Here is an 18,615-nt window from a genome sequence, read left to right as displayed (position 1 = left end):
GAGCTTTTTTAAAAGTCCGGAGAAATTCTTTCGCCACTGTCTCAATGGTTCCTTGCAGATGGAAGTCAATTGGTATCTAATTGCAAACCTCATGAAAAACGATTTCCAATCAAATTGGTTACTCTACAACGTAATTGCTCTCTCACCACCAGAAAACTCATATGCATAGACACCAAGCCCAACGCCGGAACCTGTTGCCGTTGCACTTGCCGCTACGCCAACGTCATGAAGGCATCGGCGTACAAATTCATACCCAAACATTGGCGGCGTCGGGGTAACGATATTCCTCTGGCGTGGGCAAAATGCATTAGACGAATACTGAACTATGTACTCCATAGGCGGATGCCCTCCATAGACTGGCTAGTCACTTTAAATTATCTAAACTTAATAATCTCTTTACATCTGTATTAGGTTTTGGCATTGGTTGGGATAATACTACTATCGGTACCGCGGTCCCAAGGCAACAATCCAGAAGCTTCACAATGTTTCAGCTTTTTCATCTAATGATCGTTGTTATTATTTTCTCTCTTATACGCTAATTCTAAAAAAGTGGTGAAAATGTATAAATTTTACAATATAAATTAATAAGTGTAATGTGGCTAATTAAAAAGTGTTTTTTGTTTAAAAATTATACAAATCTTCAAATTGTAAAATAAAATTAATTCTCTCACTATTTTAATTTTCTTTGCATTTTCACTTGTGGGGTGGATGGTGAATCGAAATTAATCTTTCAGGATATCATGGGATTTGATTGTGGTCAACTTCCAGTTAGATATTTTGGAGTTCCTCCGATTACCACACGCCTTCGTCACAGCGACTGCATGCCTCTCTTAGAGAAGATTGACCGTCGTCTTAACTCTTGGAAAAATAAATTTCTTTTCTTTGCTGGCCGGTTTCAGCTTGTTCAATCTGTCTTAGCCTCTATGCAGGTATATTGGGCCTCTATCTTTGTTCTTCCATCTTCCGTGACTAAAGCAATGGAGAAGAAAATGAGGGCTTTCCTTTGGTCAGGTGGTGATTTGGTGGAGGCCCAAGTTAAAGTTGCCTGGAAGGATGTTTGTAAACCTAAATCCGAAAGTGGGTTAGGACTTAGACCGCTGTCCATTTGGAATGTCTCCTTGATGGTGTTTCATGCTTGGTTGATAGTTGCTAGGAGAGAATCCCTTTGGGTCAAATGGATTCACTCTTATCGACTACGAGGACATAGTTTTTGGAGTGTTCCAATACCTTGGGATGCGAGCTGGAGCAGGCGTAAAATCCTTCAAACCCATGAATGCATTAGAGATCGTATTGGTGTTATACTTGGAAATGGGCAATCGATCTCCTTATGGCATGATGATTGGGATCCGATGGGACCCCTTGATAAAATTGTTCCTCGAAATTGTACTATTCTTCAAGGCTTGGCCACCGCGCCAAAGTTAGCGATATTATTGACAATGGACAATGGAGGTGGCCGGATGAGTTATTAGAGCAGTTGCCCCAAGTGACAGGAAAGTCTCCCCTCTTCCCAATGTGGCATCTCGAGATTCTGTTTTCTGGCGCACCAAAGATGGCAGGAAGGTGAGGTTCTCAGCTGCGCAAACCTGGCGTGATCTGGCTCCATTTTCGAATGAAGTCAATTGGAGCTGTCTCGTTTGGTATGGGACATGTATTCCACGACACTCCTTTATTCTGTGGCTAGCTATTAAACATAAACTCTTAACTCAAGACAGAATTCTTCCTTGGTCAGACTTGGAGAACTTGAAATGTGTGTTATGTAATGGTCCTATGGATTCCCATGATCATTTATTTTTTATGGGCCCATTTTCTCGATCGGTATGGCAGGCTGCCCAAATTAAAGGAAAATTCCAAGCTCCAGTTAATGGATGGAACAATATTGTTAAGTGGTGCGCTATTCACCTCAAAGGAAAAAACATCCTTAGGGTGATTCGCCGTCTTCTTTTGAGGGCAACAGTTTACTTTGTTGGCAGGAGCGGAACCTCCGTATTTTCAAAGGAAAAAGGAGGAATCAGATCTGTATCATTAGATTGGTGTTTGGGGAAGTTCGTTACCAATTATTGAGCCTCTCGTTCAGAGATAACCCCCGAGTTCGCCAGGTGTTGGCAGAATGGGATTTACCTGTTAGCTGTATTAAACTTGTTTTCCCATGATTTGGTGTTTTCCCATGTTTCTCTGTGCAGGTGCAGCAGGTTCTTGGCCTTTTTTTTTTTTGCAGGTTGATCCTTTTTCGGGAATGAGATTCTATAGACTCTGCCCCAAAGATGCTCTTTTGGCTACTTGTAGTTTGTGTCTTTTGTGGGATAGTCTGGTGGAGAGTATGATTTTGGATGCTTCCAATTCTCATCCTCCAAAGAAGTTGCTGCAATCTTGCTTAACTATTCATGTGAGCTTGGCAGATTTTACAAAGTGGGCTGCTGATTTTGCCGTGCTGAATACCTTGAGACTTGGAAGAAGCCTTTTCTCTCCCCCGCCCAGAACTGTCACTAAGCTGTGTTTTGCTGGGGAGTTAATTTTTTACTGCAGGTTCCTTGCGGCTGGCAGTGCAGTTCCTCTGTTTGTTCTTCTTTCCTGGTGTACTTCGGTTGGGATTGGGATTGTGCTGCGTGGTTCTCTTTCCATTTGCCGGTGGCTGATTATGGTCTTGTTTTTGGGCTGCTGCAGAAGTTTTTGAATCTGGCTTTTTTGGGTGTCTTGGTTGGTTTGATGTTTGGACTGCTATATATGTGTTAGAATTTGAGGTGGGTCTGACTCCTCACCCAATAAGGTCTTGTTGAATGGGAAGATTATCCCCTCTTATAACCCAATAGGCTTGAGCGTGCCTAGTCGATGTGAGACTTCAACACTCCCCCTCACGGTCAAGCCCATAAGTTGGATCATACCTGTTATTGGAGGTAGTTGCTGGCTCTAACTCCTCACCCGCTGGTCAAGCGCTCAGCTCAACTGAACCTAGGCTCTGATACCATGTTAGAATTTGAGGTAGGTCTGACTCCTCACCCAATAAGGCCTTGTTGAATGGGAAGATTACCCCCTGTTGTAAATCAATACCAATCCTTCAACCTGCAAGATTAGTCACAATACAAAACAGAAACTGCAAGAACAACGAACAATCACACAACACAAGATATATCGTGGTTCACTTGTTCAATATAGAACAAGTTACATCCACGTTGCACTCCAGAATATGAAGCTCGCTGCACTGATATTGATCACTTCAAAGATTACAATTTACAGATGAATATTCTTCACTGTCACTCACCGAATCAAACACTCATTCACTTCCCTACATCCCGCAAATCCTATCAAACCCTAGAGTACTCTATACCCTTTAAGGAACCCCTGCCCTCAAACAAATACTCCAGAAAGATTCACACAAAGAAGACCCAGAATGGGCGTGAAACCCTAACCCAGATGAAACGATATTTCAGAGAAAACGAAACGAAGACCTAAAACTGAAAATCTCAGCCAAATACGTGAATAGTCCCTTTTTATACTATTGACTTCTGATTGCATTTGAGCCGTTGGATTCTCTTTAACTGTGATGGTTGTGATTCATTTGGAATAATAGACAAAACGACAGTGTTTTGTTACGTGGTCTAAACGACGTCGCATGCTTCACTTATTTAACACCCCCTCTTATAACCCAATAGGCTTGAGCATGCCTAGTCGATGTGGGACTTCAACAATATGTACAGATTTTGCAGACGGTTTGGGAGGCTGGTTTGTGGATGTTCGCTTCGGTGGCTTGTGTTTCCGTGTCTTTTCTTTTTGTTCTTTTGCTTGATTCTTTTGCCTGTCCAAGGATCTTGCCTTTGTAAGGATCTTCTTTTTTTGGACTCATTTTTTCGTTCTTTATAAATCACCTTTTACCCACAAAATATTCTTTGCATTTATTATCCTAGCAAAATTTACAGATGCTACATTGATTATTCTATTAAAAAAAATTTCGGTATAGTTTTATTATAAAGTCCTTCGTCCGTAGTTTTATTAAACAACCAAAAACATCATAAATTGTATTTTGTATTTAAGGAAGAATTTTTAAATGGTAATACAACATCAACTACTTACCATTTTAATATTCTTTGATTTTGATTCTTACATAAATGAGTTTTAGATTTGATTTTTAGTATAAATTGCCTCATCTCTAGTTTATGAAACAATCACCAAAAACACCATAAACTTGCTCTGTAATTGCTTCATAATGTATAATCATCTTTTGAGTTGCTTCTTTATTAGTTTCCTGATTACTTTTCATATCTCCCAGGCCCCAACACTTGCAATAGTTCTTTGTTGGAGGTTCAGAGTTCACATAATCAACGCTCTATCTTATGACAATCTAGATATTCATTGTTATTCCTTGGATGATGATCTTGGAGAGCATAACCTTCAAGTGGGCGGTGATTTTACGTTTAAATTTGGTGAGCATGTAATACATCATACTAGTTTTTGGTGTGATATGAAGTATGGATCTGACCATTCTAAAACTATATATGTTTTTACTGAGAAGTTTGGAGATAACCAGTGTTGTCATACTAGGAAATGTTTTTGGTCCATAAGAGATGATGGATTCTATTTCAGCAACAATAATCAATCATGGGTTAGATGGTATGATTGGTCTTGAATGTTATCATTGAATAATATAAATAATAACTGTTCAATGTCCAAATAAATATCGTTTCGCTTAATTGGTAAAATCAATTTTTTTTATTCTGTCTTTTTACAACTTTTACGTTTCATATTATAAGTCTGCTCTCAATATCATATACCTCCGCTACATAATCATATAATTGTATGTATCAGGCTGCTGACTTCTAAAACGAGTTGGACTCCATTTGTAAGGAAAATTCCAAGCTTTCTTCTATTGATATCTCCCCTATTTCTTCAGAAGTTTACAAGAAAGATATAATGGTCTGTTGTATCCGAAACTATACATATCACTTTTTTTTTTGTGTGAGTTGACTTGACTGAAAATACTCCAAATTTAAATACCCAAAAGTTTCTTGGACTGTTGTGGTTAAATGAACCCATCTTCATTAATATGTTTTCTCTCAATCTTCTCCTGTTTTGCCTAATCTTTCAGCAATAATGGTTTGCTTACAATTGAGTCATATAAACAGACAAACATTACATAAAATTATTGTAAAATAACTATGAATAATGTTATGCGCATTAATCAAATTATACTAATCCAAGTGCTAACAGTTGAAATTTTGAAATTTTATTTTTTAAGTTTTTAGAGGGAATTGACATGGAAATAAGAGAGGTCTATCACGTCAGTTAGTACTCGGGTTGTATGGTTTTTTGTTAATACATATAGCATTATTCAATAACTATTTTGTCCATTGTTTTTTGTTTGTTTGTATGACTTAATTGTAAGTATAATATGACTCAACCTTTTAGCCATCAAACTTCCAACAACCTTGGGATTGAAGTACATTGGATAAAATTGGAGTACATTAAATTTAATATAGTTAGATGTTTGGAGTGAACATGGGGATAAATATATATATAATTATTTAAATGAAAATATAATTATTTAAAAATTTTAAATTAATAATAATAATTTAAATTAGCTAGTTAGCAATCGTCGAAAATATTTTTGGTGCGTGTTCGATGATATCGCCAACACCATTGGTACAGTGTTCGATGATCTACCTAATGGTGGTAACGGCAAAGTCCCCATCGATAGTGTTTCGTCGAAAAAGAATCGGATGATATTTTTCTAGCATCCTTCAGTGAAAAACAGTGGATAGAAGCTTTCATGTATTAAACAAAATTCATAAATTGATTAGTTCAAATTTCTCTACTAATTCTCTTGTTAATCTATTTGTAATTATTTTAAATTAGTATTTAATTATATTATTTAAAAAAAATAAAAAGATAAGATACGGTTTGAATCTTAAGTGAAAGATTATGTCATATGCTAATTTAAGTATTACATTATGAAATAAATATTTTTTGTATATTTATTTAATTAAATATTCAGTTATTTAGTGAATTATCAAATAAATATGACATTTTTATATATGCACTGAAAAATAAATTTTTATTGTTTTTTCAAGAATTTATATTTCTTTTATATATTTAATTAATTTTGAAAATATTATTTTTTTTTTTTTTTTTAGGGCTAATTCCTAGAAATTAGAATAATTTTGTTCCCTCGCACTATTTGTGCAGCATCAACCCGGGGGAAGAGGGCAGGGGCGGACGGGTTTGTCTTCCGTGATTTGAGCGCTATAGTAAATTGTTTTAAAACTGTGGAATGCAGAATATCAACCAAACATTGAAAATTAAAAACCCTTATTGATCTAAAAACTAATAGCACAAACCAATAGACTGAACCCATTTGCCCTTTCATCTAACATCAGTTCATTAATCCTTCTTCACAGTTTCTAAAAGACTTTTAAAAAAAAATCCTGTTTTTCTAACAGTGAACCGTTCTTCACTCGTATCTGAATTCGCTGTATATTAAATATATCCAATCCTTTTAGGAATTATTCCCCAAGTCCTCTCAAGAACATTTATGACTCTAAGTAAGAGTTACTTTGGAGACCTTGTAATAATAAAAACATTTATTAAAAAAATTATTTCAAATTTATTTTTCTTGCCTTTTGAGATACAAAATCACTAGGAGATATGGATGGCAGTCGACGGGCTAACAAAGTCAGGTTGGTAGGGAGTTTTGGAGAGCGAATGCTACATAAGCGATGGGTGGTGAAATTGATGATTTCCAATGCTAAGATTGACCGGAAAAAGCTTAAGAAGTTGTGGCCCAAAAGGTATTGGTGGCTGGCAATTGGCGGAGTAAACGAATGAGGTATGATAGGTGTTTTGGTGAGAAGGCTGAGGGGAGGAAGATGGTGGTCTCAAGGAAGGCCAACGACGTCGGGTACATGCCGAAAAGGTTGAAAACGGTTGTCGCACTCAATGAAGCTAGGTTGCAGGATTAGTAAAAAATCGATCAAATCGAGGGCTATCAAGGTTGGAAAAATACTTGGGAAATGATAAAGTAATGATTCTGGTCAATTTTGGTGAGAAAATCGGCTAGAATCAACTCCAAATGGCCGGCGAAATAAGAGGGGTGAAGATTATTTATGTGAATGTCAAATTTTGGAATTGAATTGGGGTGCATAATTTGGGACATGTAAATGATCATTTTAGCCTTTTATTGTTAAAAAAAAAATTAATGTGTTCATTTAAAGCTATAAATTGGAATATATGAAAGTAGAGGTACAAAGTACTATTTCATCATACTTTGGGTAGGAATATATGTAAAAAGTTTATAATAAATTTGTGCCATTTCGGTTTTTTTTTTTTTTTTTTTTTTTTTTTNTAACAGTGTCAATTTTAGATTCTAATCTAGAGTTAAGGGTCATAACAACAACATCATACTCAGGGCCTAACCCATCTAGTACGTATTGAAGCAAGTCCTCATCAGATATAATCATTCCACTTGTTACTAAACTTTTAGATATATCTTTCATCTTTAATCACCAATACTTAAATTGCCTTTCTGAGTTGTATAAAGCAAATTTTTAAGATGAAGAGCTCTAGCCTTAGAATCTGTTATGAATTCATTTTCTAGAGCTAACCAAATTTTAGTAGCTTATTGGCATTTTGAAACAACACATAATATACTTTCTGATATCGATGCAAGTAACCAGCTTACTAAGCATTTATCAACTCTTTTCCACAAAACATAAGCTGGATTAAGTTGTTCACTTACCTCAGAGTCATCAATTAGACCTAAGAGGTGGTCTTCCAATTCATGAGAGCCAACAATGGATAATACTTGGAAGGTCCAAAACGATAATTGTTTCTTGTCAACTTAGGGTTTATTACTTGCAAGCTCGAATTAAGAGCTAAAGCAGTTCGATTTGAGGAATCTTTCAACATTTCCCGATTGTTGTTAGGCATATGAGAAGAAGAAGAATCCTTAGCCACTGACGAGTCAGGGCTCTGATACCATGTGAAATGAAATGCAAGTCGAAAAAGAACAATCCAGAGAAAAAGAACACAAATTTATGTGTATTGATGTTAATTCATACAATGAGAAAGAGCAATTGCTCTTTTATACTAATTTAGTTAAAGAGCTTTAACAACTAACCTTTACCAGACTTCTTACATAAAAACACCGCCGCTTTGACATTCACATAAACGACACTGATCAACATTACTAAAGACACCCAATACTTGACATATTTGCACTTGTACCCTCTTATGTCAACAAATATAATATATTTCTTGTAGTGACTAAAGCTATATGGTTCAACATCAAATATCAATTGATATTTGTTAAACAAATAAAATTAGTTATATTCAGCAACAACCTCTTTTCATGATTTATGTATGTAACATAAAAAAATATCAACAAAAAGAGATAGAACAATTACAATTAAAACTACACATCAATATTTGTTTTCCTTTCTCATCACTAAAATTGAATTCGTTCTTATGGAAAAAATCCTCGTCTATTCATCCTGAAATTGTCGAATGATACCAATCCTTGCTGGTCATCATCACTTAATTTTCCTNGCAAAAGCTTACTTTGTTTGCAAATGTTGGGGCCTGAGAGATGTGAAAAATGATTAGGAGAACTATTAACCAACAACTCAAATGACGATTATACATGATGAAACAAACGAAGTTTAGGGTGTTTTTGGTTATTGTTTCATAAACTAGAGAGATCAAGCATTTATAATGGAATATAAATTGATGTTATATTACCATTTATGTAAACATTAAATGCTTGCTATCCAAAGTTGATATATATTACCATTTGAAAAGATTCTTCCTTAAATATGAAGTGCAATTTATGATGCTTTGGGTTGTTTTGTAAAACTATGGATGAGGGAATTAATGCAAGATCTGAAAATTTGCTTGGATAATAAATGCATAGATTATTAAAATAATAAGAAAATTAATTTTGTTTCACCATTTTAAGAATTTAATAATTTTTTTCAACAAAAATTATTCTTTAAATAGAAATATTCCATTTATTACTTGATATATCTGTCGTAAATTCGGTACATTGGTACCACTTATTCAGAATTTGTGTGTAGTTAAAAATAATATTATGGAGAAAATAATAATAATATGATTATTTGGTGGAGAAGTTGAAACATTGTGATACTTTAGGAAGTATAGCAAATTATTCTGGAATTAATAAACAAAGCATTCAGGAGGCAAACGAATTGGTCTCAGAAAGTTACATAAGAACGTTTACTACTACTTTGATTCCACCGAAAAGCGAGAGCTTTTTTAAAAGTCCGGAGAAATTCTTTCGCCACTGTCTCAATGGTTCCTTGCAGATGGAAGTCAATTGGTATCTAATTGCAAACCTCATGAAAAACGATTTCCAGTCAAATTGGTTACTCTACAAGGTAATTGCTCTCTCACCACCAGAAAACTCATATGCATAGACACCAAGCCCAACGCCGGAACCTGTTGCCGTTGCACTTGCCGATACGCCAACGTCATGAAGGCATCGGCGTACAAATTCATACCCAAACATTGGCGGCGTCGGGGTAACGATATTCCTCTGGCGTGGGCAAAATGCATTAGACGAATACTGAACTATGTACTCCATAGGCGGATGCCCTCCATAGACTGGCTAGTCACTTTAAATTATCTAAACTTAATAATCTCTTTACATCTGTATTAGGTTTTGGCATTGGTTGGGATAATACTACTATCGGTACCGCGGTCCCAAGGCAACAATCCAGAAGCTTCACAATGTTTCAGCTTTTTCATCTAATGATCGTTGTTATTATTTTCTCTCTTATACGCTAATTCTAAAAAAGTGGTGAAAATGTATAAATTTTACAATATAAATTAATAAGTGTAATGTGGCTAATTAAAAAGTGTTTTTTGTTTAAAAATTATACAAATCTTCAAATTGTAAAATAAAATTAATTCTCTCACTATTTTAATTTTCTTTGCACTTTCACTTGTGGGGTGGATGGTGAATCGAAATAAATCTTTCAGGATATCATGGGGTTTGATTGTGGTCAACTTCCAGTTAGATATTTTGGAGTTCCTCTGATTACCACACGCCTTCATCACACTGACTGCATGCCTCTCTTAGAGAAGATTGACCGTCGTCTTAACTCTTGGAAAAATAAAATTCTTTCCTTTGCTGGCCGGTTTCAGCTTGTTCAATCTGTCTTAGCCTCTATGCAGGTATATTGGGCCTCTATCTTTGTTCTTCCATCTTCCGTGACTAAATCAATGGAGAAGAAAATGAGGGCTTTCCTTTCGTCAGGTGGTGATTTGGTGAAGGGCCAAGTTAAAGTTGCCTGGAAGGATGTTTGCAAACCTAAATCCGAAGGTGGGTTAGGACTTAGACCGCGGTCCATTTGGAATGTCTCCTTGATGGTGTTTCATGCTTGGTCGATAGTTGCTAGGAGAGAATCCCTTTGGGTCAAATGGATTCACTCTTATCGACTACGAGGACATAGTTTTTGGAGTGTTCCAATACCTTGGGATGCGAGCTGGAGCTGGCGTAAAATCCTTCAAACCCATGAATGCATTAGAGATCGCATTGGAGTTATACTTGGAAATGGGCAATCGATCTATTTATGGCATGATGATTAGCATCCGATGGGACCCCTTGATAAAATTGTTCCTCGCAGATTGTACTATTCGTCAAGGCTTGGCCACCGCGCCAAAGTTAGCGATATTATTGACAATGGACAATGGAGGTGGCCGGATGAGTTATTAGAGCAGTTTCCCCAAGTGACAGGCAAGTCTTCCCCTCTTCCCAATGTGGCATCTCAAGATTCTGTTTTCTGGCGCACCAAAGATGGCAGGAAGGTGAGGTTCTCAGCTGCGCAAACCTGGCGTGATCTGGCTCCATTTTCGAATGAAGTCAATTGGAGCTGTCTCGTTTGGTATGGGACATGTATTCCACCACACTCCCTTATTCTGTGGCTAGCTATTAAACATAAACTCTTAACTCAAGACAGAATTCTTCCTTGGTCACACTTGGAGAACTTGAAATTTGTGTTATGTAATGGTCCTATGGATTCCCATGATCATTTATTTTTTATGTGCCCATCGGTATGGCAGGCTGCCCAAATTAAAGGAAAATTCCAAGCTCCAGTTAATGGATGGAACAATATTGTTAACTGGTGCGTTATTCACCTCAAAGGAAAAAACATCCTTAGGGTGATTCGCGGTCTTATTTTGAGGGCAACAGTTTACTTTGTTTGGCAGGAGCGGAACCTCCGTATTTTCAAAGGAAAAAGGAGGAATCAGATCTGTATCATTAGATTGGTGTTTGAGGAAGTTCGTTACCGATTATTGAGCCTCTCGTTCAGAGATAACCCCCGAGTTTGCCAGGTGCTGGCAGAATGGGATTTACCTGTTAGCTGTATTAAACTAGTTTTCCCATGTTTCTCTGTGCAGGTGCAGCAGGTTTTGGCCTATTTTTTTGCAGGTTGTTCTTTTTCGGGAATGAGATTCTATAGACTCTGCCCCAAAGATGCTCTTTTGGCTATTTGTAGTTTGTGTCTTTTGTGGGATAGTCCGGTGGAGAGTATGGTTTTGGATGCTTCCAATTCTCATCCTCCAAAGAAGTTGCTGCGGTCTTGCTTAACTATTCATGCGAGCTTGGTAGATTTTACAAAGTGGGCTGTTAATTTTGCCGTGCTGAATACCTGGAGACTTGGAAGAAGCCTTCTCTCTTCCCCGCCCAGAACTGTTACTAAACTGTGTTTTCCTGGGGAGTTAATTTTTGACTGCAGGTTCCTTGCGGCTCGCAGTGCAGTTCCTCTGTTTGTTCTTCTTTCCTGGTGTACTTCGGTTGGGATTGGGATTGGGATTGTGCTGCATGGTTCTCTTTCCTTTTGCCGGTGGCTGATTGTGGTCTTGTGTTTGGGCTGCTGCAGAAGTTTTTTGAATCTGTCTTTTCTGGGTGTCTTAGTTGGTTGGTTTGATGTTTGGACTGCTATATATGTACAGATTTTGCAGACTCTTTGGGAGGCTGGTTTGTGGATGGTCGCTTCGGTGGCTTGTGTTTCCGTGTCTTTTCTTTTGTTCTTTTGCTTGATTCTTGGGCCTGTCCAAGGATCTTGCCTTTGTAAGGATTTTCTGTTTTTTGGACTCATTCTTTCGTTCTTTGTAAATTACCTTTTACCTAAAAAATATTCTTTGCATTTATTATCCTAGCAGAATTTACAGATGCTACATTGATTATTCTATTAAAAAAAATTTCGGTATAGTTTTATTATAAAGTCCTTCGTCCGTAGTTTTATTAAACAACCAAAAGCATCATAAATTGTATTTTGTATTTAAGGAAGAATTTTTAAATGGAAATATAACATCAACTACTTACCATTTTAATATTCTTTGATTTTGATTCTTACATAAGATTTGATTTTTAGTATAAATTACCTCATCGCCAGTTTATGAAACAACCACCAAAAACACCATAAACCTCTTCTGTAATTTCTTCATAATGTATAATCATCTTTTGAGTTGCTTCTTTATTATTTTCCTGATTACTTTTCATATCTCCCAGGCCCCAACACTTGCAATAGATCTTTGTTGGAGGTTCAGAGTTCACATAATCAACGCTCTATCTTATGACAATCTAGATATTCATTGTTATTCCTTGGATGATGATCTTGGAGAGCATAACCTTGGAGTGGGCGGTGATTTTACTTTTAAATTTGGTGAACACGTAATACTTCATACTCGTTTTTGGTGTGATATGAAGTATGGATCTCACCATTCTAAAATTATATATGTTTTTACTGAGAAGTTTGGAGATAACCAGTGTTGTCATACTGGGAAATGTTTTTGGTCTGTAAAAGATGATGGATTCTATTTCAGCAACAATAATCAATCATGGGTTAGATGGTATGATTGGTCTTGAATATAATCATTGAATAATATACATATAATTGTTCAATGTCCAAATAAATATCGTTTGGCTTAATTGGTAGAATCAAATTTTTTTTTTTTTTTTATTCTGTCATTTTACAACTTTTACGTTTCATATTATAAGTCTGCTCTCAATATCATATACCTCCGCTACATAATCATATAATTGTATGTATCAGGCTGCTGACTTCTAAAACGAGTTGGACTCCATTTGTAAGGAAAATTCCAAGCTTTCATCTATTGATATCTCCCCTATTTCTTCAGAAGTTTACAAGAAAGATATAATGGTCTGTTGTATCCTAAACTATATCAGTACTCCAAATTTAAATACCCAAAATTTTCTTGGACTGCTGTGGTTAAATGAAGCCATCTTCATTAATATGTTTTCTCTCAATCTTCCTCCTGTTTTGCCTAATCTTTCAACAATAATGTTTTGTTTACATTTGAGTCATATAAACAGATAAATGTTACACAAAACTATTGTAAAATAACTATTTTGTTCTTTGTTTTTTGTCTATTTGTATGATTTAATTGTAAGTATAGCATGACTTAATCTTTTAGCCATCAAATTGCCAACAACCTTGGGATTGAAGTGCATTGGAAAAATTGGAGTATATTAAATTTAATATGGTTAGATGTTTGGAGTGAACATTGGCTAAATATATAAATAATTATTTAAATGAAAATATAATTATTTAAAAAATTAAAGTAATAATAATAATAATTTAAACTAGCTAGTTAGCAATCGCCAAAAATATTTTTGGTGCTTGTTCGATGATATTGCCAGTATCATTGGTAGAGTGTTCGATGATCTACCTAATGGTGGTAATGGCGAAGTCCCCATCGATAGTGTTTCGTCCAAAAAGAATCGGATGATATTTTTCTAGCATCCTTAAGTGAAATACAGTGGCTAGAAGCTTTCATGTATTAAACAAAATTCATAAATTGATTAGTTCAAATTTCTCTGCTAATTCTTTTATTAATCTATTTGTAATTATTTTACATTAGTATTTAATTATATTATTTTAAAAATAAAAAGATAAGATACCTTTTGAATCTTAAGTGCAAGATTATGTCATATGCTAATTTAAGTATTACATTATGAAATAAATATTTTTTGTATATTTATTTAATTGAATATTCAGTTATTTAGTGAATTATCAAATAAATATGACATTTTTATATATGCACTGAAAGATAAATTTTTATTGGTTTTTCAAGAATTTATATTTCTTTTATATATTTAATTAATTTTGAAAATATTATTTTATTTTATTTGAATTAATTATTTTATTTTTTTAGGGCTAATTCCTGGAAATTAGAATAATTTTGTTCCCGAATCCCCCTTGCTCGCACTATTTGTGAAGCATCAACCCGGGGGAAGAGGGCAGGGGCAGACGGGTTTATCGTCCATGATTTGAGCGCTACAGTAAATTGTTTTAAAACTGTCCAAAGCAGAATAACCAAACATTGAAAATTAAAAACCCTTATTGATCTAAAAACTAATAGCACAAACCAATAGACTGAACCCATTTGCCCTTTCATCAAACATCAGTTTATTAATCCTTTTTCACAGTTTCTAAAAGACTGAAAAAAAAAATATATATATATAGTTTCTAAAAGACTAATATATATATATATATATATCCTGTTTTTCTGACGATGAACCCTTCTTCACTCCTATCGGTATTCGCTGTATATTAAATACTTCCAATCCTTTTAGGAATTATGCCCAAGGTCGTCTCAAGAATATTTGTAACCCTAAGCAACAATTATTTTGGAGGCCTTATAATAATATAAACATACATTAAAAAAATTATTTCAAAATTAGTTTTCTTGTCTTTTGAGATGCAAAATCATTAGGAGAGGTGGATGGTGGCCAACAAGCTAAAGGGGTCAATTTGGTGGAGAGTTTTAGAGAGCAAATGCTAGAGAAGTGATGGGTGGTGAAATGAGTGATTTTCAATTCTAAGATTGACTGGAAAAGGCTTGAGAAATTGCGGCTCAAAAAGTACTGGTGGCTAGCAATTAAAGGAGTAAACGAATGAGGTATAATAGAGGTTTGGGTGATAAGGTTGAGGGGAGGAAAATGGTGGTATCGAGGAAGGCCAACGACGTTGAGTACATGCCTAAAAGGCTGAAAATGGTTGTTGCACGTGATGAAGCTAGATTGGAAAAACACTTAAGAAATGATAAAGTGATGATATTGGTGGATTTTGCTGAGAAAATCGACTAGAACCAGCTGCAAACAGCCGACGGTAAAAGACGGGTGAAGATGATTTATGTGAATGTAGAATTTTGGAATTGAATTGAGGGTACATAATTTGAGACGTATAAATTATCATTTTAGTCTTTTATTGTTAAAAGAAATTCAATGTGTTCATTTAAGGGTGTAAATTGAAATATATGAAACTAGAGGTGTAAAGTACTATTTCGTCATACTTTGGATGGGAATATATGTAAAAAGTTTATAATACATTTGCGCCTTTTTGGTTTTTTTTTTTTTTCCTCGGGTCAGTTTGATTAAGAAATTATATACTATTTTTATTTTTATAATATATTTAAACAAATTTATAAAAAATTTGGGTCTCTTTGGCCCTGTTTTTTTGGAGGCCCTAGGCACTTGGGCCGGATCCCATTTTCTGACATACATAACCAGTGTTGAACTAGAGGTCTTATTAAGCTGATTGGAAAATTTAAAGTTCAGTCTCCAATTAATGCACCTCCTTTCCAAGAAATTTCCAGTTTCAAACTTCTGGTATTAAAAAAAAAAAAAAAAAATCTTTGACTTTGTCCAGTTGACACGGGAAGCTGGCATGTAGGCAATTATCCACATGATCAAGATGCAAAAATTATAATATAATATGACATTTTCTCCAGTTCCTATGTAACTATTCAATAATGTGTACTATAGAAAATGACTTGTATATGTAACTATGAAATACTAAAAATTACACTTCAAATCTCTGACTTACTCAAAGTCTTTTTGTATACAAAAGAAAAGAAATAAAAAGTGTATAGCACTCCAAGTTTCTTGTTTTCGCTGTTTAATAATTTTTGTACCATGACTACACCACCAATCCATTTGACTGACTTTGTTCACACATTCAACGAAGCATGGTTCCTAATTGTCCACTCCTGTAAAATACAAGAAAATCCATCAACAAAACTCAATTCAATTGTGAAGCCTTATTCATTCTACTTCTCCTACATCTTTGTCTTTCTATGTCTGCTCTATCAGCCATCAAACTGCCAACAACCATACCAAAAAAACCTGCTAGATTGCTCCCAGAACCTTCCTACAACCGCGAGCTATTCGTGTAATATTTCTCAAATGTCATGTCAATCCTTCATATCTTTTCGATCGCGACTACCTTATGATTCACCCATCACTATTGCTCATCTTTTAACCTCTGATGCCTCCGGAATAGCCTTCATAAACAACATCTCACCCACTAGTCATATACCTCCAGGAAAATTAAAAATAGTCACAACACCGTTTATACCATCCAGGACGGTTCTGAGACCGCTTTTAACATTGCCAATGACACTTACCAGGGCCTAACAAGTTGCCAAGCTCTCAATGGAGAATTCTTTGATCAAAATGTGTTCGTGGGTATCGAGGTGGTCGTTCAACTGAAATGTGCTTGTACAAGTACCAACCAGACAGCAAATGGGGTGATCTCCTTGCTGCAATATCTAGTAACGTGGGGCGATACAGTTGAATCAATTGCAAATGTATTTGGTGTCGATTAAGAAAGCATTTTCGAGGCAAACATGATATCTCAAGATAATATCTTCTTCTCCTTTACATCTCTTTTCATTCCACTGAAAAATGATAGTTGTTTAATAAATCCACAGAATTTCTTCTGCTATAATTGTCCTGCTGATTTTCCTAGAGATGCAAGACTACAGGCTTCAACTTGCAATCATGGCAAAAAGTTTCCAGTCAAAATAGTCACGCTATTGGGTATTACTCTTGCACCCAATGATATCTTAATTAAATTTTAATTCTAGACCCTATAGTTCAAAATATATATTTGTTCAAATTGTAACATAATATTTACATACGTTGAGAAATTTTAAATTTGTTTCACGTATAGGCATTGGTTTGGGATTGTTGAGCATGTGTCTTTCAGGGTACATGTTATACCGATTTTTAAAGAACAGAAGATGCAAAATGCGAAAATAGAAACTGTTTAAGCAAAATGGTGGCTTCTTGCTTCAACAACGATTGTTAGACTATGGTTGTAGGGAAAGAGCAAAAATATTTACCGAAGAGGAGCTTCAGAAGGTGACAGATAACTACAATCAAAGTCGCTTTCTAGGTCAGGGAGGATTTGGTACTGTGTACCGGATGGCAGTGTAGTTGCTGTTAAAAGCGAAAACAATTGATAAAAGTCAGATTGAGCAATTCATTAACGAAGTCGTCATTTTATCTCAAGTCAATCATCGAAACATTGTAAAGCTTCTTGGTTGTTGCTTGGAGACTGGTATATGAGTTCATCCCTAATGGAACACTTTCTCATCATATTCATCATCATCAACAAGAACAAGAATATTCACTTTCATGGGACAATCGAATTAGAATCGCTTGTGAAGTTGCGGGAGCAGTTGCTTATATGCATTCTGCAGCCTCGATTCCTATCTTCCATCGAGATATAAAATCTTCCAATATACTCCTGGATGAGAAGTATGGTGCAAAAATTTCTGATTTTGGGACTTAAAGGTCTATTCCAAATGATAAAACTCACTTAACGACAGCAGTCCAAGGAACTCTGGGGTATTTAGATCCAGAATACTTTCAATCAAGCCAATTCACAGAAAAAAGTGATGTGTATAGTTTTGGAGTTGTGCTTTTAGAGCTTCTGACGGGTAAAACGCCGTTCTCCTATGCTAGAGCAGAAGAGAAAAACCTGGTGACATGCTTCATCTCATTAGCAAAGGAGAACCAACTGCTTGAGATTTTGGATACAAGAGTAGCTAAAGAAGCTAAGGAGGAAGATATTCAATCTATTGCAGAGCTTGTGATGAGATGTTTAAGATTGAATGGGAAAAAGAGGCCTACCATGAAAGAGGTGGCCACCGAACTTGAAGGGTTGATAAAATCTCAAAGAAGCTTAGAAATCGACCAAGACCAAGAGCCTCGGCAAAGGAGAGGAGAGATGTTGCATATGGAAACTCCTGAGGAAACCGAACAGGGATCAATTGAAGACAGCTCAGAATTTTCCTTACAATTGGATGAGTCCAAATCGCTTTAGAAGTCAGCTTAGTGCAAACCATTTTTTCTACTTGATCTTTCTTTTAATATTGTACGTGGTCAAACTCATTTTTATGGAGTGGTTACTCAAACTTGTGACTTTATGATGGCCTAGTGTAGACTGACAATGGAATAATTAGTTCGTTATGTACCTTAATGGATCTTGGTAAGGTATTGTCCCAAAAATGGCCCAAACTAATCTTTGACAAGTAACATTGTAACAATGGGACTTTTAGTTGGATATGTAAGTTAATGGGTCTTGCAAAAAAAATGGATATAAATAAAGGTGCATTTAGTTCAGAGAATGTTGGATTACTGAAAAATTAAATTACCTTAAAGATTATTCGAAATCTTTAGGAAAATGTGTTTGATTAGTTGGTGGGTATGTTATATTAATATGTTTGGTTAGGTGGAATAAATTAGTGAGTATGTTATTTAAATGATTGAATTGTCCTCTAATTAAATATTAT

At 35.4% G+C, this 18,615-nt stretch overlaps 1 pseudogene; it reads left to right on the top strand.

Annotated features, from left to right (window-relative positions):
• The window catches only part of LOC116107659, a 43,797-nt pseudogene extending 25,651 nt beyond the window's left edge, over nucleotides 1–18,146 (top strand).
• The last annotated feature ends 469 nt before the right edge of the window (nucleotides 18,147–18,615 follow it).

Source organism: Pistacia vera, unplaced genomic scaffold (genome assembly GCF_008641045.1).
Source record: "Pistacia vera cultivar Batoury unplaced genomic scaffold, PisVer_v2 Contig545, whole genome shotgun sequence".
NCBI classification, from domain to species: Eukaryota; Viridiplantae; Streptophyta; class Magnoliopsida; order Sapindales; family Anacardiaceae; genus Pistacia; species Pistacia vera.
The sequence above is the reverse complement of the archived record's forward strand: the minus strand, read 5'-3'. Positions and strand labels throughout refer to the sequence as shown.